Raw genomic sequence first — 23864 nt, 5'->3', positions numbered from 1 at the left:
GCCGGTGTCGGAGGCATCAGAATAGAGGTGCCTGGTGACAATGGGGCTACTCCCGATGTTGACGGTACTGAAGGGGGTATGAACATGGCTGAGGCCACCGACGTTGCCTGAAATGTGACCTGTGGCTCGGACCTTGGCTTTGATGAAAAGCCCCAAAAGTCCAAAAGGGCCATTGCATCGGGGGCTACCATTGCATGGGCCACAGTGCCAAGTAAGGGTGCCGGTCCCGTGTTGATGCAGACAGTCTGCTCCTACTCCTATGAGACCAATAGGAGTCCAATTCCAACTCCGAGGTATATGAAAAAGAGGACAACGGAGGAACAGTATTTCTAGATGCCGACTGTTTGAGCAGAGGGCTTGGGGACAGGCGCATCTGCTGGGTCTGTTCCGGGGCCGGGGACTGGCATGCCGGGGTTGGAGATCGGCAGGGCATCATGGCGGGCTTTCCCCTTGAAGGTGTATGGGGAGCAACTGGTGCTGGCAATCCGTCCCGTCTAGGAGGGGAGAACAGTGCTGTGACATGGAGCAGTTCTTGGGCTGCCTTGAACGCAGCCTGGAGTCGAAGGGAAATGCAGCCCCCGGCTCACGCTCGGTGAAAGAAGAGGGTCTGGACTCAACTGCCCTTCCACGCAGGCATGAGTCAACGCAACCATCACCAGTGGTGGAGCGGAAGTAGTCTGGCACAACTCAGGCCTCACAACGGCTGGCTCCTTAGGCCTAGCAGGGGGAGAACAACCCCTCTCCGGCCTCTTCTTTTTCTGTGGCACCAACAATTGAGAACAGTGCCTGCATGTGGCATGTGAGCCACAAGTGGAGCCAGGACAATGCCATGTGTCCCTGTCCTTACTCGGTACCAGTGCTCGTGCTGACGGTGCCGGAGCGCTTCGCACTAAGGAAGAGGTACTCAGCGCAGGGTCCATTGACCCGGGGTCAGACTTGGGACGGAGTGCAGCCTCCATTAACAGGACCTTCCGGCGCTGATCTCTATCCTTTAATGTCCTGAGCCGAAAGGTCTTGCAGGTGGCAAAAAGAGCACACTCTTGCTGCAGGCTTCGCAGGCTTTGAAGCCCAGAGATCCCGGCATGCCCCGATGTCAAGAGAGCGTAGGAGGGGAACCCTCCTGCCCCCAATGGAAACAAACAGTAAATGCTACTAACTATTTAATTAACACTACACAGCTAATGAAAACTATGTATATAGACTGCTAAATGCACTTGCAGAGACAAGAGTACAGGGAAGTTCCAGCTAACCGTCACTAGCGGTAAGAAAGAACTGAGGGGGTGGCGGGTCAGCAGGGCTCTATATTCAACGACAAAAAGGCACGACTCCAGGGGGCACCCAGACCGACCTGACAGATACTGCTATGGGAAAATCTTCTGACTACTGTGCATGTTCACACAGCTGATTGGAATGGACATGAAGCAGCAAGAAGGGTATTGGGTTCCAGAACTGTGGAGGTGCAATATGTCCCCTGAGGCAGGGTGGGTCTCAGAGATGACTCAATCAATGAGAACACATTGACCCAGCCCTGTGTTTATTACAGTCTGGAAGAGATGCAGGCTTGCACACTGACAGAGACAAAAGTCTGGGATTACAGAATAGCAAGAAAAGAGCACAAAATGTTATCCATTATGGACGAGACAATCAGTGTGAGTGTCTCATGAAAAGTGGAGACATACCTTATTAGGCAGGAAAGTTACTTGTTAAGAAGTGTAGGCTATAGATTGAGTGTTATGTTTTTCTTTTACCTGTAACCCTGTTTCCAAATCCTTTTACTTGCTTTTATTTGAATCTTTAACTCAAGCTTTATTAATTAAATTTCAATTTGCATTTACTCCAGACGTATCTGAGTGCTGTGTGCTAAGGAGACTGTTGAACTTAGGTGAAGCCAGTAAACTGGGGTGTACTTCTTCCACTGAGGCAATGGATGGGTACATATTGTGGGTGTCCAGATAAGGAACTGCACAATCAAGTATAACACAGAGCCCAGAGTGGAGAGCTTGTGCTGCCAGCAGTCAATTACCACTGGGAGGAATTACCTCGCTGGGCACAGACAAGGCTCCCTTACACTGAAATGAGGTTGTAGTGATTGATCCTGGACACTTTGGGGATACTCTGACAGTGTCATGGCCCCATTTCCTGTAAGCACATCCTACATGCTTTGTTCCTAGATGTATAATCTTACTTTTGATGAGTAGGTAAGTTTCTCTCACTACAAGTCCTAAAAGAAATGCAATCATAAACTAATGTAACCTTGGTAATTACAGTAAACTAAAGCTAGCAAGTTTTTAAATCATTGCTGCTACAGAGCATTTTCATTGGTTAGAAAGACATAAGGTAGGCATGAATGGACTTCTTTAAATCCCAAAATAGTATTACCTTTGCCGTATATCATCTTGTAATTTCACTATTGCTCAAGTACCGTTTATACGTTTTATACTGTGAGGTTCTTGGCTCCCTGAACTCCCAATTCCACAACTTAATAAAACATATTTAAAGTTTCATAATTCTCCTGTTAATAAATCCATAGCAGGTGGGCACAGATCAGCCATGAAGCTACTGCTCTAAAAAGCAATTGAGTTCTCCTGCCAATAACAGAATGGAAGTTTAAAATTAACCTCACTGTCACTGTTCTTTTCATTACCTATCTATTGTGGTAGTGCCTACAGGTCAACTGAGTATGAGAACCCATTGTGCTAGGCAAGGTGGGGAAAAGGGATATAAAACATATGCACAGTCAACAATATGATGCTTTACAAACACTGATTATTTTTAACTCTTTTGGTGGAATTTTAGTTAGTAGATTAGCTAAACAATGACAAAAGAAGGGAGAGAAGGAGGGAAACATGGAGGACAAAGAATTGGAATAAGGCTGAGGTGGAGAGAGAAAGAGTTGGAGAAGCAGTCAATCATCACAGGAGAGAGTGTCGAGTGACAATTATAGAAAGACATGAGATAACATCAGTGTCCAGTTGTATGCTGCTATTCCTCCCATAGTTGCCTCTTGTGATTGTTCCTGCTAGCTAGAATTTCTCTAGCCCAGAGCTGGCTCCTCCCTGGATCTTCTCTGTCCTCCAAGTCCGCATTTTACGGCAGGGAGGGAGGGTGGAGCAATGCATGGGCCCAAGGGCCCTTAAAAGAGGTGGGGTGGAGAAGGGAGTGTCACTCCTGTTGCTATCATCAGTGGTAAAATAAAGTAATCCCAACTTCTAATTCTAGTGAGTCCTGAGAGAGAAAAGTTCTTCACTCACTTTTAAAAATACCTAAAGAATCTAATCTTAATGGGAAAGCTTTACACATATAAAACACGAGTTTAGAATTAAAACTACCTGATGTCATTTTCGGAGGGAGAAAGCACTTGAGAAAAAAATAGATAATTAAAGGCATAGATTTTCAGATTTTACTATCAGTAAAATTCTCAGATGGAAATATATGATGAGGTTACACCTGTTTTAATCACACAAGATATTGTGTAGATACCTACTCCATATTTACTCTTCCATTTACTTGGTTCTAACTCGGCTGGACATGCTCAATGTGTAAGAGTGGTCAAAGAAAAAAAATATGTATTAGGCCACATAAGGAATGGAAAGGAGAATACTGACAAATATTATAATACCATGATACAAATTCATGTGATACTATATTCAGTTCTGGTAACGCTGTCTCAAAAAACATTCATCAGAAGTAGAAAAGGTATAAAGCAGGATGACAAACAATATCAGAAACATGGAAAGATTTAAATATGAAAATACAAAAAATTATGACTTCTTTGGAAAGGATGAATAAAAAACAGGCATGATAGAAGTATTCATAATAATGACTATATAAAAAAGGTAAATAGAGTGCTGCCATTTACGCTCATTCTAAGTAAAATGGTCATTAAATGAAACTGAAAGGCAGCATTATGAAAACTAATCAAAGAAAAAGTTATGGATAAAAAAAGCTAATTAGTTAAACATTACCACTAGATACCATTGATACCAAGACCTTGGGATTCAAAAAAAGAATTAGCCATTTATGTGCATAATGAATAGGTCCATAGTTACAATGAATAGGAATTTAAAAAACAGGGATATAAACTGGTCTTACTACACAGTGCTGAAGCTTGGACTCTTAACCTTACTATCTGAACTCTAAATTTTCATAAACTTCATAAACTTAGACAAATCCTCAATATCAGATATCCAAAAAAAATTCACAAACGAAGAACTCTGAAGGAAGACAAAACAGAAACCTATTGGACAAGAAATTACAGAATGAAAATGGAGATGGGTAGGATATTCATGGAAGAAAGACCCAAACAACAGATGATGAACTGGAACCCCCAATGCCAGAGCTGATGAGGCAGACCAAAGATAACACGGAAATGCACAACAGAAGCACAACTGAAAGCTATCACAATGACATGAGAAGAAGCTATGTCTGCACCAGGAGACCAGCAAAGGCAGAAGTCAGTGGTGAAGGCCCTATGTTCTGCATGAAAAAACAAGGCATAAGAGAGAAACCCTCATAGTTTCAAGGTATAAACCAGTCACTGAGAAAGCCAGAATTTAGAAAACAGCTTCCCCTGTTGGCAGGTGATTTCATAAGTTGTCCACAATGGCATTTCTTACATCATCTTCCGAAGCACCTGGTATTGGCCAGTGACAGAGCTGTGAAGGCCAAAAGTATAACTGGGTTTAAAAAAAAAAAAAAAAAATTAGGTAAGTTCATGGAGGCTAGGCCCATGAATGGCTATTAGCCAAGGTGGTCTATCCTGTAGGTGTCCCTAAACCTCAGACTGCAGAACCTGGGACTGGACAATGGGGGGGGGGGGGTAAAGCACTTAATGAATTCCCATGTTCTGTTCATCCCATCTGAAGCACGTGGCAACTGCGACTGTGTCAGAAGACTGGATACTGGGCTAGATGAACCATTGGTCTGATCCAGTATGGCCATTCTTATGTTCCTAGTCAATAGAAAGTCTTACTTGTAAGGATTAAATTCTATGTTTAATTCCCTAAATTGTTCTTTTGTTGAATTCACACAAACAAAAATACATTGTTGTAAAACTAGGCAAATTTTATTCTCATACATTCAATTTAAGTGAAACTGAATGTATCTTAACTCTCAAATTGCCAAATCGGGGAAAAGCTCTCTGTTCTGGTAAAGTTATACAGTCTGTTATGTCAGAACCTAGTTGCTAGTGTTCTTCTGTTTTCTTTAATAAAACTGTTCCTTACAAATTTGTTTTATAAAACTGATTAACTTAAACAATCAAATTACTCTAAACTCGGATGACCAGATTGCAAGTGTGGAAAACTGGGACACTTCCCCTCCCCCCGCCCCCAGGAATGGAGGAAGGTACAGTTGCATATATAAGACTAAGCCCCGATGGTCCCAATAATATCCGGACATCTGGTCACCTTAAGTTAAACCCCTGTTGACCAGTGTAATTGGTGTGGAAAAGAATGGTACAATATATGTTTTTGAAAATACAAAGGGAAAGGAAACATTAAACATAAATCAGGCCTTCACTTTGGATTTAGACAGACATGGTTATCTTTTTCTACGATAATACTGAAAGTTGCTAAGTAAATGAATAAGAAATTACATATTTAGAGGATAAATTCACAGTTTTAAGACAACAACCCTTAATGCTTTTGAACAAAATTAAGCTTGTCCATTAATTCCTGACTATAAATTGTACTTCGAGCAGACTTCTGTGCCACTGCACAATTTGAGGAGAATTAATGTTTTACAGAAAATTTCATTTTTCCATGCAGAATTGGTATTGCAGAGCTTCTGTCCACCATTAGAGGCCGCTGGACCCAGCAGAGCTCAGCTCTCCAACTTGCGAATATAGGACACTGCCAAGGGGAAGAGGAGCTGGAGGGTTCTGGGCAGCTGCTGTTCCCAACACATCCTGAAGAAAGTAGGCGGCATGCAGGAAATGTCATACAAGCCCAGGACCCAGCATCAGGCTTTCTCCTTCAGATCCCTGGGCTCTGGGGGGTAAGGGATGCCAGTATCTGGGCGGGGGGAGAGGAGGTGCTCCACAGTTGGGCTCTTCGGGGGTGGGTATCAGAGTGGAGGGGCAAAGTTTCCCCCAAGATGTGCTCAGCTGGCACGTGTGACACACTCAGACTGAGGTGCCCAATAAAGCATAAAAGAGAAACAGGAACTGAGTTGTCATAGGGGTTTCTTTCACTCTCTACTCCTGGGGGAATGTTTTTGTTGTCTGTATTGTTATAGATGTACTTGCTGACATATTTTGAAATAAATTACTAAAATAATTGAAACTGGTGTGACTATATTGTGTTATTTTGACAAATAAAACATGCAGAACTTTAAAATTCTGTGTACATAATTTAATTTTTTGGCACAGAATTCCCCCAGGAGTATAATTTCTCCTAGTGAACTTTAGAGGTTCTAGCTAGCTTTAGAGGTTCTTTACTGTAATTCAGTTTCTCAAAAGCCTGATCTTAATTCTCTCTTACAAAATATTAACATTAATTTAATAGGTTTCAGAGTAGCAGCCGTGTTAGTCTGTATCCGCAAAAAGAACAGGAGTACTTGTGGCACCTTAGAGACTAACACCACACGATCCATTGTCTACAGCCAAGCTCTATAACCACATTTGCACCAATCCCTCATATAGAGACAAGCACCTACAAGATCTCTATCAAGCATTCTTAAAACTACAATACCCACCTGCTGAAGTGAAAAAACAGATTGACAGAGCCAGACAAGTACCCAGAAGTCACCTCCTACAAGACAGGCCCAACAAAGAAAATAACAGAACACCACTAGCTGTCACCTTCAGCCCCCAACTAAAACCTCTCCAGCGCATCATCAGAGATCTACAACCTATCCTGAAAGATGATCCTTTACTCTCACAGATCTTGGGAGACAGACCTGTCCTCGCTTACAGACAACCCGCCCCCCCCACCTAAAGCAAATACACACCAGCAACCACACATCACTGAACAAAATCAGGAACCTATCCTTGTAACGAAGCCCGATGCCAACTCTGTCCACATATCTATTCAAGTGACATCATCATAGGACCTAATCACATCAGCCGTACCATCAGGGGCTCGTTCACCTGCACATCTACCAATGTGATATATGCCATCATGTGCCAGCAATGCCCCTCTGCCATGTACATTGGCCAAACCGAACAGTCTCTACGCAAAAGAATTAATGGACACAAATCTGACATCAGGAATCATAATACTCAAAAACCAGTGGGAGAACACTTTAACCTGTCTGGTCATTCAATGTCAGACCTGCGGGTGGCTATCTTACAACAGAAAAACTTCAAAAACAGACTCCAACGAGAGACTGCTGAGCTGGAATTGATATGCAAACTAGACACAATCAACTCAGGATTGAATAAGGACTGGGAATGGCTGAGCCATTACAAACATTGAATCTATCTCCCCTTGTAAGTATTCTCACACTTCTTATCAAACTGTCTGTACTGGGCTATCTTGATTATCACTTCAAAAGTTTTTTTTCTCTTACTTAATTGGCCTCTCAGAGTTGGTAAGACAACTCCCACCTGTTTATGCTCTCTGTATGTGTGTGTGTGTGTGTGTGTGTGTGTGTGTATATATACACACACATACACACACACACACACACACACAGATAGATAGATAATATATCTGTATCTCAATATTTATTCCACTCTATATGCATCCGAAGAAGTGGGCTGTAGTCCACGAAAGCTTATGCGCTAATAAATTTGTTAGTCTCTAAGGTGCCACAAGTACTCCTGTTCTTTTTGTTAATTTAATAGTAATTCCCTGCTAATGCTTTTTCAACTCTATTCAAAGTTAGAATTAGGCTCAGAGCACAGTCATAATTTTTTTTGCTTGTACTAGATTTCACTTGAGCCCTGCACAAGTTACATTCCCTGTTCCCCGTCCACTCCTACCCCCAAACTACAGGCAAACTTCCATGAACATATGCTTCTAGTGCAGGAAAGGAGAGTGAAAGAGCATACATGGTTCCTTTGATTTGTATTAGTTTGTTACAGTTATCTACTTTCATCAACAGAGAAAAGGCCGCTTCACCTACTGTACTGAATTCCCAACATATTGTTTAGTTTAGTTATCATGACCTGAGGATCTATATCATGAATCAGCCTGTCACAGAAAACCACTATAAGTGTTCAGAGCAACCCAACAGACTGTTAGCAAATGACACATTAATTAGCTTCTTCCTCTCCTTCCATAAATTATGCTCCTTCTCTAGAACACAACTTTATCAAAAATTACAACACCAGTACACATTTTAAAACCCAGTGATACAACATAGTTACAGTCAAATATTTTATGGGGTTACCAAACACCAGATATAGCACGTGGAGGATTTCACCATCTCCAATATATCACATGCTCTCAGGAAAAACTGGAAGCATTGAAACTACCAGCCCTGTGCCAGGTTCCCTTTCAGGCACTCCGAGTAATTCATGGGGCTTCAAATTCCTTTTTTTAAAAACTAACTTTAGATTACTTCTGACACCATAACATAAAAGCACAATACACTGGCATCCTGGTAAGAGACTGGTCTTCTCCCCCACCCCATGACCCCAGTCATCTGGCCACGGGTCAGGTTTTTAGAAGAGGTTAATACCCCTGTCACGTAACAGGGGTCATATCGACTAACTCCAGCAGCTACTGTTATTGATAGCCAAAATTGGCCCCAATTCTACACAAGAATTTTCTAGCCTGAACCATGTAGAATTGCACAGAAGTTCTCAGGGACTTGAGGGTGCTTCTCATTGCAATAGAAAAATCATTTTAAATAAGAAACAGAAATTATAAAAACAATACTGTCAGGGGCTCAAGTCAAAGTCAAGTCTAATACCTGAAACTATTATTAAACTTATTTTTTTAAACTAGCTAAATTTCAAGTTGATAGTGTTGCTTTAAGTGTCTTTCTAAGCCTAAGGTCACAGAGCTAAGCAGTGAGAAATTGGGTAGAACCAAAATTTAACATAAAAACCCCTGTGTTTTAAGCACTAAGTTACATTTGCATGGGCAGCTACAAAACCACTCCATTTAAAGAAGGGGGAAAAGCTTAGAAATAGAGTTTACTGTTTTTTTTATTTTGAAAATGTTTACACTTTTCTTTGTATATCCTTTTTTAAAGCTAAACAATAAATAGAAGAGAGAGGGAGAAATTATTTTTGCAAGTGGCTAAGCATGTTCTATCTTGCAAATAAACTGATTTGCAGCTAGCTCTGTGTTTAATTATTGGAGAAGTTAAGTAAACCTTTACCCCGATATAACACGACCCAATATAACACGAATTTGGATATAACATGGTAAAGCAGTGCTCCGGGGTGAGGGGGTGGGGGGAAGGCGGGGCTGCGCACTCCGGCGGATCAAAGCAAGTTCAATATAATGCGGTTTCACCTATAACACGGTAAGATTTTTTTGGCTCCTGAGGACAGCGTTATATCGAGGTAGAGGTGTAGTTATCAAGACATAATTCAATGACAGCTAGATATTTTTATTTTAGTTTGTTTTTAAAAATAGTAAGAAATCTCCACAGTCCCACTAAAAGCTAGTTGGTTGTTGCGGTTGGGTTTTGTTTGTTTGTTTTTTGGGGGCGGGGGAAGGTTTGAGGGCATAGGCAGGGAATCAGATGCCATAACTGAACTCTGTGCTTCTCTGACCTAGTCATTGGATTCATGCTAAAAGAAAAACAAAGGAATTACTGGGCCACATGATCTGCAGTACCAGCAATTTATAATGAAATACATTGTAGTTTTATTTTTTAATTGGAACTCAACTTAGTATATTTGTATGTATTACACTTAATACATTGTGTTCTCATTTGAAACATTAACACATATGGGAAGCATGTTACACATAATCATTTCTAATAGAAATGAGAACTGCAAGTCAGTTTCATTTTCCCTCCCCTCCCCACTATTAAGATTACAAAAATCATTGTAGAAAAACAAAATAGAAACTAAATGTTAGATTTATCCTACCCATGCCAAAATATTTTGACACCAATCTTCATGATATTCCATGTATTAAATATTATTTTAAACTGGATAAAATTAACTAGCTTCCCATAAAAATTAACCTATCTTGGGAGAAAAGAGTTATATGTAAGCAATGTTTTCCAGAGTTTGTAAACTTTTATTATTTAACACACCTATTGCTGGGCAAGAACTAAAAATAAACAAATACACCACAATTCTGGTTCACTATACCAATACTGATTGTGTGCACTTGCTCCATGTCTTCTCTTGTCACAGAAGCAATTTTTTCATGCAAATATACATTTGTGCCTTTAAGTCAACAGTAAGCCAGAGCCTCAGCTGCTTTAACTAGTCAATAGAGATATTCTAATTTATACCAGCTTAGCATCCAGCCAGTTCCCTAGTATGTCTAGATTCCTAGAGCTCTACACATTCATGCTAGCATTATAAATTTTAAAGGATACTACGGCAAAGAGAGATCCATTTTTTTCTGATACAGCACTTTAAAAAAGACTAAAGAAGAAATTGAAAGCAAAATACTTAAATTACCAAAATGTATCACATTCAAAGTAAAATACACTTAAAAAAAATGTTCTGATGTTGTACCTTTAACTCTCCATAAAAAGGAAAAGCTTGAAGAAATATTCCCTTGTTTTTTATTGCCCCACTCAAAATCTAAATTAAAAATGCATCTTTAATACTTTAGTGTCTTTGCTTAAAATTAAGAACAAGAAACTTTCACAAACCTAATTAACAGACATACTAACATCCTCTTAGACGAGATCACCAGAGACTGAGGTTTTTATATATACATTGCTAAAAATGTTGCTGACTACAGATCATGAGCAATTAAATTGTGCTGGCAAACCAAAAATATATCAGTTCCAGTATCCACATGACTATTTCAAAGAAAAACACTATCCAGTTTTATCTCAGAAATTTTTTAGAGAGACTAATTTTTGCCTCCACAAACCTAAATTCCCTAATAATCTGAATTTAAATATTTTCACTCATTATTAACGAGAGAACGGGTAGTAAGAAGCAATACTGTCAACTCTGGCAATTTTATCATCTCTCTCAATATATTTGGTGTTTCTCTTAAAACCCTAGAGCTTAGACTCATGTTATGTGAGAATTTCTGCTTTAATTTAAAAATAAAAGTACATTTCTAGACATTGTGAAGAAAAGCTTGAAAATAAGACCTGAGTGAGGCCTAATGGCTCAAAAACCAGAATGCAAATTAGAAGTCCACAATGGGTTTTTTTTTGGTTTTTTTGTTTTTTGAAAGGGCACAAAAATAGGAACAATAGGAAAAGAAAAAAAGATGTAAGTTCTTGGTGCAATATTGGGGGGGCGGGGAGGGGGGGCTGTTGGCCAACCTCAGGCCCTCCAAAATCATGGGAAGCCTCAAGAAATCATGCCATCTTTTTGCCACTCAGACTCCCATTTGAGTCTGAGGCAATCAACCAACAACGTTAGTTTGAAATAAAAATATTAATCCTTTTAGTTACAAATTCAGGTCTTGAGATAACTTTTTTCCCTAGCAGTGAATATTCCATACTGTCTAGCATTCAAACAGATTAGAGAGGGAAAAGACCTATTAGGCCAACTACTTCAGCCCCATGGCAGCACAGGACTGTTAGAAAAAAGCACTGGATGCTGTGTTCAATCTAATTAATAACAACTTGGAGTAATAGTTTTTACTTCTCCAGTTTAACAAATCTTAGTTAGTAAACTGTTCACCATGCTCAGTCTACACTGTGATTTGTTTGAAAGTCATCCCATTATCCCTGTTTTTTCTCCTTAATCCATTTTAAGCAGTTCTCCCTTATTTGCATTTTACACCACCCAGGTTTTTATATATCTGCCTTGAAAAGTTGTCATTCAAGTTTACCATCCCAAGAATAAATTCCTCTCATCCACACTTTATAACATTTATGATGAAAATTGCATATAATCCAAAAAATTGGTGACAAATTGTCAGCATGTTGTACACTGTTTTCATATCTCCTTTAGACATCTTCTGGCCAACCTAGGCCTATTTAATTCCTGTAATCTCAAAGCCTCCAGCTCCTATGACACAGTTCAGGGCAAATTGCACCTGTACTTCCCCACCCCCATGATCCTCCAAAGGCACCCCCTCTAGGCTGCTGGCTCTTCAGCCATCACCTCTCTTGGGTGAAAACCACAGCACTCTCCTTCCTGGATATTTCCAGGCTGCACTGCTCCCTGCCTACACTGTGATATTCCCAGCAAGCCAGACTGCCTGAATAGGCTGGTATTTGCACTTTACTTCTCCTCAAAGGCTATCAGAACAACTATAATCACCAGCACTCACAAGTTACCACACAGCTCTAAGGAAGCACACTTATTCTTAAGGTGAAAGCACTGCAGAGAAATCTTTTTTAAAAAAACTAATAAGACTTCTTCCTATATGCATGCTAAAACCTTGCCAGAGGTCACACATCAATCTTATGGGGCCTCGGTAGGTCAAAGCCCTTCCAACCCCTGGCCAGGAAGGTTAGCCCACCCTCCACCCGCTTTGGACAGAAAGTCCGGTCCATTTGCTCATTTAGAAAGAAGGTCAGAGTCAGTTTAAACTCAGGCTATTTAGCCAGAAGTCCTTTATTTGTCTGGTGGTCTCTGGAGAATCCAGTTTGAGAGAATACATGCAAGCCTCGCCAGATAGTAGTACTTATCTGGAGATATTACATGAGTGAATTTGCTTAATCACCCACCACTGTTCTTTGTTTCTGGAGGAGCTGTAGTCACTCTCCCCCATGGAATTTCATACAATCCCTGGCCTTGAACTGTACTTAAACTTAATACAGAACTATCTCCCAAAGATACTGCAGGAAATTGTCATATCTTCTTAAAAAAAACTAGGCATATTTTATTCCTGTAATCTCTTTTTAAAAAAAATAAAAGAGAGTCCCCAACCCGTAATCTTTCTGTCCTTAAAAATTTTAAAAACAGCATCTCCTTATCAGGATACCCAAATAACCCAGTACAAGTAACACAGAGATGAGAAAAGAACAGGAGTACTTGTGGCACCTTAGAGACTAACAAATTTATTAGAGCATAAGCTTTCGTGGACTACAGCCCACTTCTTTGGGCTGTAGTCCACAAAAGCTTATGCTCTAATAAATTTGTTAGTCTCTAAGGTGCCACAAGTACTCCTGTTCTTTTTGCAGATACAGACTAACACGGCTGCTACTCTGAAACAGAGATGAGACTTTATTTTAAAGACTTCCTTTTGGCCTTCTTCTTTTTAATCTCAGATCTTTTGTTGCAACTAATTAACCATAATGCTTCAGTTTCAGAAATTATTCTAAGAAGAGTTTGTCAACTCCAATGTTAGAGAAAATAAGCAACCTTTAGTTATCATGATATTCAACTTTATCAGTTGAAACAAACGAGTTTAAATAAACCTAATTCATCACTGTTTATTACTATTGAGAGTTTATGAACATACATGAACACTGTAGAAAAGCAAATTGACAAGCATGCTTACCCCCCACCACACACACACACACACACACACATATATTTGCAGATGGATGGCGGGAAGGAAGGTGGGGAATGGCAAGATGATCCAAGTAGAAGCAGATCCACTAACTTCCACCCTGGCTCTCCCCCCCCGCAAGCCACATCAATGCACAGGGTAGCTTCAGTAGAGCTAGATGCCTCAGCATTCAGTGAGTAAAAAGGCTCCCACGAAATGTCTCCTAATCCTGTCCCACCTTTACAGTGCAGATCTAAGAATAAGCTTCTTCAGAGTATGAAAACAAGTGGTCTCACACAGTAAGTTAGCCAGTCCCCGTAACCAATAGCTTAGTTTTCCCCACACTGTACTATAAAAACATTCACATACTTCATTACAAAGGTCATTAATGTACCAGCAGCCAATTATTTGCATAAATTAAGCTCTAAAAATGAAGGTAATATACACACGGCAGTGTTTAGCATGACTACTGTCACATCCCCAGAATACCAGACATTCTGGTACTTCCAGGAACACCATGGGCCTGTATGACCCCGCCCACAAGGTCACAATGGCAGGGCAGAGTGTCACTCTCTTCAAAATGGCAGTGTGTGTGTGTGTGAGAGAGATATATATATATATATATATATATATATATATATATATACCAGACAAAACCTCACACAGTTTAATACCAGTACCAGACAGGGAACAACCCATTTAAAAACAGGACTATCTGGATTAAAACCAAATGTACAGCCTGCCTAACTGTGATAGTTGAGTGCATCTATTTCATATCCTTCTTTGTAGCTTTTTTCCATACATCTATAAAAAGTTAAGAAGATACCTTTTTACCATTCAACATTACCTTTCCTGATCATTTATGTTTTTCACATATACATCATTCGTTCTAAGCACAGTCATGTGCCACTGGTTCAAAAAGTAGAGTAGGTGTAGTTGTGTGTGCTACAGTAAAGGGTGCAGAACTGTTTCTCCTATAACTCCCCCACATGCTTATAATGAGGGGGTGGGGAGAGAGGAGGAGATCTGTTCACCAATGAGGAGTCTTTCCTAAAAGAGAGTGTGTTGGTCTAACCCTTTTTATTGGCAGGTTCTAGCCCTCACTGTAGCAAATTTAATTTGCCAAACGTGAAATGAGTATTGTTTTCTTAAGACTGCAGAAGAGACGGTTCCAGTGCCATTGCTACTGCTCACAGCTTTGTTAAGCTGGTGAAGAAAAGTAAGTCAACAAGGTGTGCTGATGTTATGCAGAACCCCATGGGTATCAGAAAAAAAAACCTGTCAAAAATCATGTCAATTTCACAGCCCCAGGAAGCAGAGATAGGTGCAGCACAAGGTACTGGAGTTTATGGCAAACACCAGTCTCAAAAAAAAAAAAAAAAAAAAAAAAAAAAAGCAGAGAGGGAAAGGTGGAATAGTTCCCTCAGTAGTTAAGATGATCTGGGGAGAGTTAGTTTTAGAAAATCCCCTTACGCTACTTTTTAAATTAAGGGGGAAGTGAAAACCCACACTTACCTTAAATTCTTACCCCTAAGAATCTTAATACATAAAAAGCATTACCTATCCCATATGCACTTATTACAATTTCTTCCTTACTATTTTCCCATTTAAAAAAAAAATCACCAATCAAATTAGATACAAAAAGACCAGCAACAAAGCAATATAAAGGATTGAAATAAAATATTTAGGAGTCAGAAAATTCCACTTACTAAGGTTGATCAGCCAACACTGTTCAGCCAAGTTAATTTTTTTAAATGGCATTTTCTGTTCCTCTTTTACTCTTCAGCATGATATGCAGCATGCAAAGTGGCCAAGTTCACATTGCTGGAACCAACATAATTTTTAGATTTATTTTGATTATGAAATATTGATCTTGCAACATTAACTTTAATGTAATGCTATTTTTGCATTTAATAGATGCAACATCTAAGTCAAATGTGTTGAGGCATATTGTGGCAAATGTGTTGAGGCATTCTCTATGAACTCTACCTTTCCACAACTGAGATTACCCAGTAAACAGACTTTATAACAAAAAAATCAATATATATATTATCTATTCCCAGAAACCCAGGGTATCAATAAAACCCTTAAGTAACATTTCTAATCACTTATCAGATGATCCTATAGATGTTATGAGTTTGTGTTGTCTTAACTATTCAGTAGGGAGGACAGTTCAAACTTGTATACAGCAATTATCTAAAACACAGCAGATGAACAAGAGGATGCCCACCATGTGAAAGCTATTAATTCCACACAACATATGGGTTGCTAGCAAAGCAGATATTCTCAAGGTCAAGAGCACAAAAATCACCCCCAACACACATTTTCCAAGCCTCACAGAGAATTCAGTATTTTTCTCCCAAATACAACTTTCCAACTTCAGTATCAATAGTCTGTGAAGAATTTTCTTGCCAATACCTGCCAAGATATTTTCAAATGTTTAACCAAGTTCTATGCTTTTCATCAGAACTTATTCCACACACTTACGTTGACCACTCGTCCCTTATTTTAAGACAAGTCCTTATTCATTGATTTCTCCCTTAGAGTGATTGCCCATCCATTATTTTAAGGCACATTAAATGTATTAAAACTAATATGCACTACTTTAAATGTTAAAATGAAGGGTCTGATAATTGTATTACACACTTGAGGGCAATAGATTGTACACTTGAGAGAAAAATGCACAAGTGAAATGATGTTTCCCTAAAACGCCCTTTAAAGTATTGTCCCTTATTTTTCATGTGGTTTTCCCTTATTTCCATCCAACATAGGTGGTCACCCACTAGAGTAGACAACCTCACAGATAACAGGAAACCAGAAAAAAGTGCCACTTTTTACACTGCAATGGTTCAAATACATTATCAAAGAATTTTTGTGCACAACCATCAAATTGGTTAACACACGAGTCCATTTAAGACTTCATCTATATCACATCTTACAATTTTATTCTAGCTCAAACTAAGCAGGGTATGAACTGGCCAGTATTACGGTGCAAGCTTCCAAGGAAAGTAAGTTGCTGCAGTAAATAGCATTAATGATTCAGCATATGGCACTGAGAGCATATGGTAATAGTTATGCCAAGACAACATTAATATAATGCCTCAATATGGAGTTGGAAGGAACTGAATTGCTGGAGATGACACCTTTCAGATAATGTGCAAAACTAAGTCCTGACTACTTCTGGTTATTGAAAATCCTCAGTGCTTTCTGGACGCATAGATTAATCCAGGCATCCTGGACAAATTCCAATTTAGGTAACTACAATCTCCCTATCTAAATATTACTCATGTAATTCCAATTCAATATGGTCATCTTCACTAAATTGCTGAGTATGTAATACTGTGCTATATTGCACTCCAGAGGTGGTGGCATTTCACTTTTGGGTAAAAACTTATCCAAGGGCTTGTCTACACTGGCACGTTATAGCACTCAACTTTCTCGCTCAGAGGTGTGAAAAAACACCCCCCTAAACGCTGCAAGTTTCAGCGCTGTAACGTGCCAGTATAGACAATGCACTCCCAGCGCTGGTAGCTGCACTCCCAGCGCTGGTAGCTATGCCCCTCATAGAGGTGTGTTTTATTTGTTTTTAAGATCGCTGGAAGAGCTCTAACAAGACTACATAAGCCACATTAAAGCACTGCTAGTGTAGACAAGCCCCAAGTAGTTAAAGAATTTTGGGTTTCTTGATAAAATGATCCGAGTCTCTTCTGGTTCTCTGACCCTCACTACTGGATAGTGATGACTGCTTGGGTGACCCAAGTGATGAATTTCCTTGCTCACAAGTGTTTATAATTGAAGACTAATATTGCAAAAACCCCAAACATTTTTTTAAAAACACAAAACATTATTTTAGGGCTTTTAGCGCTTGAGTCATGATGGACAGATACTTTTAACTTAAAAAAAAAATTCTAGAAGATTGTCTGGAAATCATTAAGTGCTGTATCTCTTATTGCCAAACAGTCTGTGCATTCTAGCATGCAACTCTTGATACATTCCTTGCATCTCAGTAGTGAATTGCTGAAGATACAAGAAGTGATTACTTACTGTAAAACAAAAACAGCAAAGTGCAAACAAACTGCCACCACCACCACTTAAGGATCAAACCAAATTTTTAAAAAGAGGAAATTATAGACAACTTTCAATTGCAAAACTCAAGACAACAATTAGGAAACTCATTAATAAATTATTACAGATTCTTAGGATATAACATCTACAGAGACTAGTTGAAGACAACAATTATTTGGAATGTTCTGTTGTCTTTTTTTAAAAAAAAACAGACATAAAAGGTATATGTTTTGAAGACATCTACCTAAAGATAACGATAATGGAAATCTGTGAAGTATTATACTATCTAGTGATGTATTTTAAAATACAGAAGTGAAAGATCTGATCACATTTTTCAAACTGTAGGTTTTAAAATAATTAAAGCATCTCAGTTTTAGGGGCTGCTAAAAAGCTATTATGACATAGCAAATTGTCAATAGATTTTCCTACAGTTTTAAGCATCTCCCAGGCAAGTGTGATCATAAAATATTTTGGTAAATTATAAATAGGGCCTGTTTGTCAGAGTAAATCATTTGAAAATAATCATTGTCTGGTCATGGAAAAAGAGGGAAGAGTCACATGCTTATAGCAAGAGGTGCCAAGAGTCAAAGACAACATTGTTTTAAACAAAGTGTCCTTTATTTTGCAATAGAAACCAATAAAAATAATTTACAAATATTTAAAAATCCCTACCCAGTGCCTGGAGGTTCACTCCAGCAGCAGCAGTCAGAAGCACCAGACAAAACACCTGCTACTGCCTCCTCCTTCAGTGCTGCTTGCCTGCATAGTTGGTCTGCAGAAGCCTAATTGAATATCATGACTTACCTTTAAAAACACATACATACAAGAAAAAAATTCAGGTCAGCCAAATGAAAAATCACCAGCCATGGCTAATTGACTTGTAACACAACTACAAAATAAAGAGGTCAGGGACAGAAAGAGGGAGGGAAATAAGTTGTGGGGATTTTTCTCTGTGCCCAACATGTATGTACAAGACTCCTATTTAATCAAAAATCCTGTCTCCAGCAGTACCAAAATCCAACGCTTTAGAAGAGGTGCCCACACCCAAAGAGAGAGTCTATAATGCATCTAGTCAGTTGAATGACATTGGCTATGTCTTTTTCCACAAATATTTACAAGCCTGGCCAAGGTTATTGTAGGAAGAGGACGTGTCTTCGAAAACGCAAAAAAACGGCAAAACTCCAGTATAATAAAAAGGGTGCCCATTTTAACAGTTAGAAGCCTGTGCATACTATAAATCCAAAATCCAACGCACATCTGGTTCACTAAGTTTAGGATGAATATACAGCACTTAGCACAAGGGGATAACCCGATGCTGACTGGGCCTCAATGGACCACTCTAAAACAAAACAAAAAATTGAAGCACCACTATGTAAAAAGAAAAGCTTATCATGGGATTTCTCTTAGAGTAGAAACTACAGTTAAAGTCAACAGTAAAGACCCCTACTGACTTCAAGGAAGTCAGATGAAGCCAAAACATCTCCCCATCTCTGCCTTAGCCTATGCTAATGCTAAAATAACTGAAATTATATTCTTCCCCCCCCCCCCCCAAGATTTGTAAGATTTTATTTTATACCCTGAAATCATTCAAATCTTATTTTCCTACAACTTTTTTATCCACCCATATAACCAAGTGTAAAGTGGCATTTCCATGAACTTAAATTTACACCAAGATAGTCCTAACCGGTCCTATATTTGCCCAGCTATCAGACAAAAATCAGACAAACCTGAGCTGAAGGCTACTTAGCTCACCAACCACTCCTAGTTAGATACAACTGAATTTTAAGCAAATCTTAAGATTAAGTAAAAAAAAGGACAACTACAAATCAACATTTCAATGCTAAAACTAATTACTGAAAAACGGCATGGACCAACTAATGATGATCTGTCAACCCATCTTGATATATTAGATATTAACAATCCTAAAGGATCTTTATATCTTGTAAGATTTGTCAGTCTACTCCAGCTAGTATTAAATCGTTTAATAAAATTACGAAGTAGTATTGACTCACATCAGTGCATCAACATTTGTTCAATAACATGCAACATGATTTAAAAACAAAAATATTTACAAAGTTAGTCTGTTCGTAATGCATAGTCTAGACCACTATATATCAAGCATATTAGTGTGACCAATATCTTGGAATCCAAAAGTTCTGTTAACTTACAATTAAAAAAAAAAAAAATATTCTAGACTCCAGAAGTACATCATTTTTCTGCTATCCAGTAGTCTGGACTCTGGGGTTCCTTGCTGTTCATGAAAACTGAGGGCTAAAAGGTGACTTCAAGTGTGTTAATCAGCAGTCCCCTTTTGAACCTCCAGAAGTGAATTATTCAGTGAGCCTGAGAAACAATCAAGATATTATATGTTGGGAAATGGAATAAGTGCTTCTCTGACTACACTGCACCAAGTGTTAAGACTTTTTAGGGGACATAAAAAACAACCTCTGAAGGATACTAGATAAGACACTATTTTTCTTGCTTACTGTACATTTCCTATGGTGGACACACTTACTACATCTTCTCTGCAGAGGAGGCCTGATGCTTGGCAGACCAATAGGTGGAAAACAGAAGGAAGACAGAAGGCTCTGGAATTATAACTCAATTGTTGTGATTGATGCTAGGAATTTTCAAAAGTAATAATTGAAGCTATATACTCAATAAAATATTGTGAACTTTAGCTGTGTATACAAATGGAGTCTCAGTCTTGCTGTCTGCTCAACTACACAGTCCTGCTATCTAACTTTAATGATAACGCAGATTTGTTTTGTCTTTGTGTATACACCTACACATTCTGAGGAAGAACATGAAACCACCACATCTCCTTGTCTGGTAAATGATATACACTGCATTAGGGTTTAGGAGGACTTGCAGGATATTTTCAATGGAGGATGCAACATGGCCACAACTGCCACAATTTAAGACTTCTGTGGTTCTCCTAGACTGAAAGATTCTAAGGATGTTTGTTTAATAATACAGTAAGGTTGAAAGTGAAGAAAGTTACATATAACTGTATTATTACTAGTTTGGTTTGTTTTTACTAGGATAATCATCTCAGGACTCCCCACAATTATGTTTTGAAGGCTTCTAACCACAGGAAATAGAAATGCTTATTTGAAACTGTTCTTCCTATACAATCTAGTTAGACTAGGCCTACACACGCTGCAAGAAGTGGGTTTGGTTCATTTACAGTATTTATACCACCGTTCTGGATATTTTTACCTCCTGTGCTTAGTGTACGTTACCTTTGCTTATTGAGTATCAGGGGGTAGCCGTGTTAGTCTGTATCTACAAAAACAACAAGGAGTCTGGTGGCATCTTAAAGACTAACAGATTTATTTGGGCATAAGCTTTCGTGAGTGAAAACCTCACTTCTTCGGATGCATCCGAAGAAGTGAGGTTTTCACTCACGAAAGCTTATGCCCAAATAAATCTGTTAATCTTTAAGGTGCCACCAGACTCCTTGTTGTTTTTGTTTATTGAACAGTTTAAATAAAATGAGATGTTTGTAAATGATGCCTGACATAAAACACTTCATGTTCTTATGTTTTTAAACAGCTAAAAAGCAAAACTAAAACAAAAGTTATTACACAATCTTTTACTATTCACACGAACCAGGTGTCTCCTAAGGCTCCCAGGGTCTTTCATGTATTGAAAAGCTTAAAAATATTCATCCAAACACCTGAAGAAAAATGTGCCTGAATTTTCTATCAATTTTCTCCATCATTTTACAAATTAAAACAAGTAAAGGCAACATTTAGGCCCTGATTCAGCAATACAGTTAGCACATGTTTAAGTCGCATTTGCTTCAATGTAAATGCAAAAAAAAGTTTAAAAAAACAGAAAGCTTAAAACTGCATGTTAAGTTGAAAGCACAGATGAACCTGTCCAATTCCTCCAAAATATATACTACACTTCAAAATACCAGTCAGTGATGCTCTGCTGTTTTTATCTTAACTGCATCATGATATAGAAGATACTTATCGTCATATAATACAGCTGTATGCTTTTTTTCTTAAAAGTGAAAAGTGCACTTCTTGCTATCATATAAGTTCTCTCAACATTTTACAAGGACACAATTAGGAACTAACCCACAAAGACAAAAACATTATGCAATGCCTACATTAAAGTCTTTGATCATCACACTGTTCAGTGAAACATTTCACCTAGATTAGTTGTGAAACCTGTAGAGCAAAAGGAAGATTTTTTCCTTCTTTGCACTGCTGTATTTCTGCTTTTTTTAGGATGTTCCCCACATGGAGATTCCCAACACATCAAGGCTGCAAACTAAGGTCCTGATCCTTCAAGTCGACATATATGTGTAGACTCAACATCTGCACTGAGGCACGCAGGGCGCTAGGCAGGTGCAGGAGTCAACCTCAGCAGTTCAGTTTACGGGATTGTGGCCTAGAATTTAAATTCCTCTGGAATAAGCCACAAATCTTAGCCTAGAACTGCAACTCTAGATAACGACCCCCCATAAATGACACCCCCCATAAATGACCCCCTCCAAATTACTCTTCTCTCACCCCCTATGGGGACATGAATAAAACTCCTCGTTGCTTTTAATCCAGGTTCCACTCCCTCCTCTTCTTCCAGGGCAACCAAGCCAGGAGCACCCCGCGAGCCAAACACTCCTGTGACACCCAACAAAGTGCACGCCGGTCCCCGCAGAGCACAGACAAAGCTATTGCCCGTTAGGCTGCGCGGGGGGAGAACGGGCCGCGATATACCCCTTCCCCTGGGCTCTACCGGGCGGAACAATCGTACCGGGGAACAACAAAGGGCAGCCGGCAGAGGGTTAATGAAATCACTGCAGGGCCGCGGCGCTGCTGGCGCTCCCAGGTCTGTCCCCCCGCCCCGCCAGCGAAGCCGGGCTTTACCTGTCCTTCTCTGGGCAGGGCACACCAGGCTCGCCCCCCGAGCCAGGCCCCTCTCTCCAGTGTCGCCACCTGCCTCCCCCAGCGCGGCCGCCCCACGCCCCTTGCCCAGGTATCCCTAAGGCCCCCCTCCCTAGCCCGGGCGGCTGCAGGGCGCGGACGGATGGAGGCAGCTCCCGACGCAGCATCCCTGGGAACCAGGGAGCGGAGCCGCCGCCGAGGCCTATGGGGGGCGCGGGAGACGGGTGGCTACCGAGACCGACAAAGCGCGGCCAGTTACCGCCCTCGGGGGGCCCGGGCCGGCTGCACACAACGCGGCCGGACCGAGGGGGACGGGGCGGGCGGCGGCACTCACCGGGTGGGGGGTCCGAGCTCCGCCCGCGCGGCGGCGGGGGGGGGGGTGTTATTTTAAATAACCGAGGCTGCGGCTCCCGCAGAAAATTCCCTGGCCGGCTCCCCCGCTGCGGCCCGGCGGGCACCGCGCTCGGCCGCCGCTACTGCTTCTTCCACACCCCGCTGGCCTCTCTCCCCCATCAGGAGCGGGCCGGGCCGAGCGGACGCGCCAGGAGCAGCCGGAGCCGCTCCCCGGAGCTACCGGTGGCCATTTTAATCCGCCTCCGCTTCCCGAGTGCCCGGCTCCCAGCGCTGCCTCCTCCCGCCGCTCCGCCTCCTGCCTGGCTCCCTCCCTCTGCTTCTCTCCTCCCCCCGCCTGAGTCCTCCCTGACCCCGCTCCAGTCCCCCAGCGCCTGGGCTCTCCCGGTGTTGTCTGGGAGCGGGCCCCCCTCTCCCTTTCCCGCCCCCCACTCCTTACCCTGGCTTTGGGGGAAGCTCGGCAGCCGCCTGCTGCAGCCCGGAGACCGCCCCCCGCCGAGGGCTCGCCCCAGAATTGGTTTCGGGTGCCCCTTCCCCTCCGGGCTACTTACTGCTCCTGGTGGCGTCTCACTGCACGGTAGCCCCTCAGGCACCCTGCCCTTGCCTCACGCCTTTCGAGGGGGCATCCCCGAGCGCTGCTCTGCGGCCAGCTCCAGCCTGGCACAGCAGCAGAATAATCCCTTGGGTGACTGCAAAATGGTTGTTGACTGGACTGGGTAAGTGACTGGGGGAGACGCAGATGTTGCCCTGTGCCACCCGCAGCCCAAATCGCCCCTACTAGCCCTTGCAGGGCTCCTTGGGGCTGTCACGTTGAAAAAGACCGCATCAAAGTGCTGCAGCAGGGAGCACGGTAAACAGGATCGCTTTCCAGCAGCTCCCAACTACCGACATATGCTGCTTTTCCTCGAGGAGGAAGCTAGATGCGCCCTCTTACTGTCGGGAGTTCGGCTGTAGCTCCATCGGGCGATTTTTATTTCGCTCCTGTATCCTCAAGGAGCAGGTTCTGCAGCTCTAGCTCATGCACATGAGCGCTTTTGAGCTGAAACAG

At 41.0% G+C, this 23864-nt stretch overlaps 1 protein-coding gene across 5 annotated transcripts in view; it reads right to left on the bottom strand.

The window, feature by feature from the left end:
• WDFY3 (WD repeat and FYVE domain containing 3) overlaps positions 1 to 23648 on the bottom strand; it is a 289358-nt gene extending 265710 nt beyond the window's left edge. For 4 of the 5 annotated variants that reach the window (XM_005292052.5, XM_042856446.2, XM_005292054.5 and 1 more), the window contains exon 1: positions 22800 to 23088. The gene's annotated coding sequence lies outside the window, so the exon portion shown is untranslated. Of the gene's footprint in view, positions 1 to 22799; positions 23089 to 23367 lie in introns of those variants that run through there. The other variant, XM_005292053.5, reaches the window with a different exon arrangement.
• Between the last annotated feature and the right edge of the window lie 216 nt (positions 23649 to 23864).

This window comes from Chrysemys picta, chromosome 5 (genome assembly GCF_011386835.1).
Source record: "Chrysemys picta bellii isolate R12L10 chromosome 5, ASM1138683v2, whole genome shotgun sequence".
Lineage (NCBI taxonomy): Eukaryota > Metazoa > Chordata > Testudines > Emydidae > Chrysemys > Chrysemys picta.
This window is presented reverse-complemented; position numbering and strand designations above follow the sequence as displayed.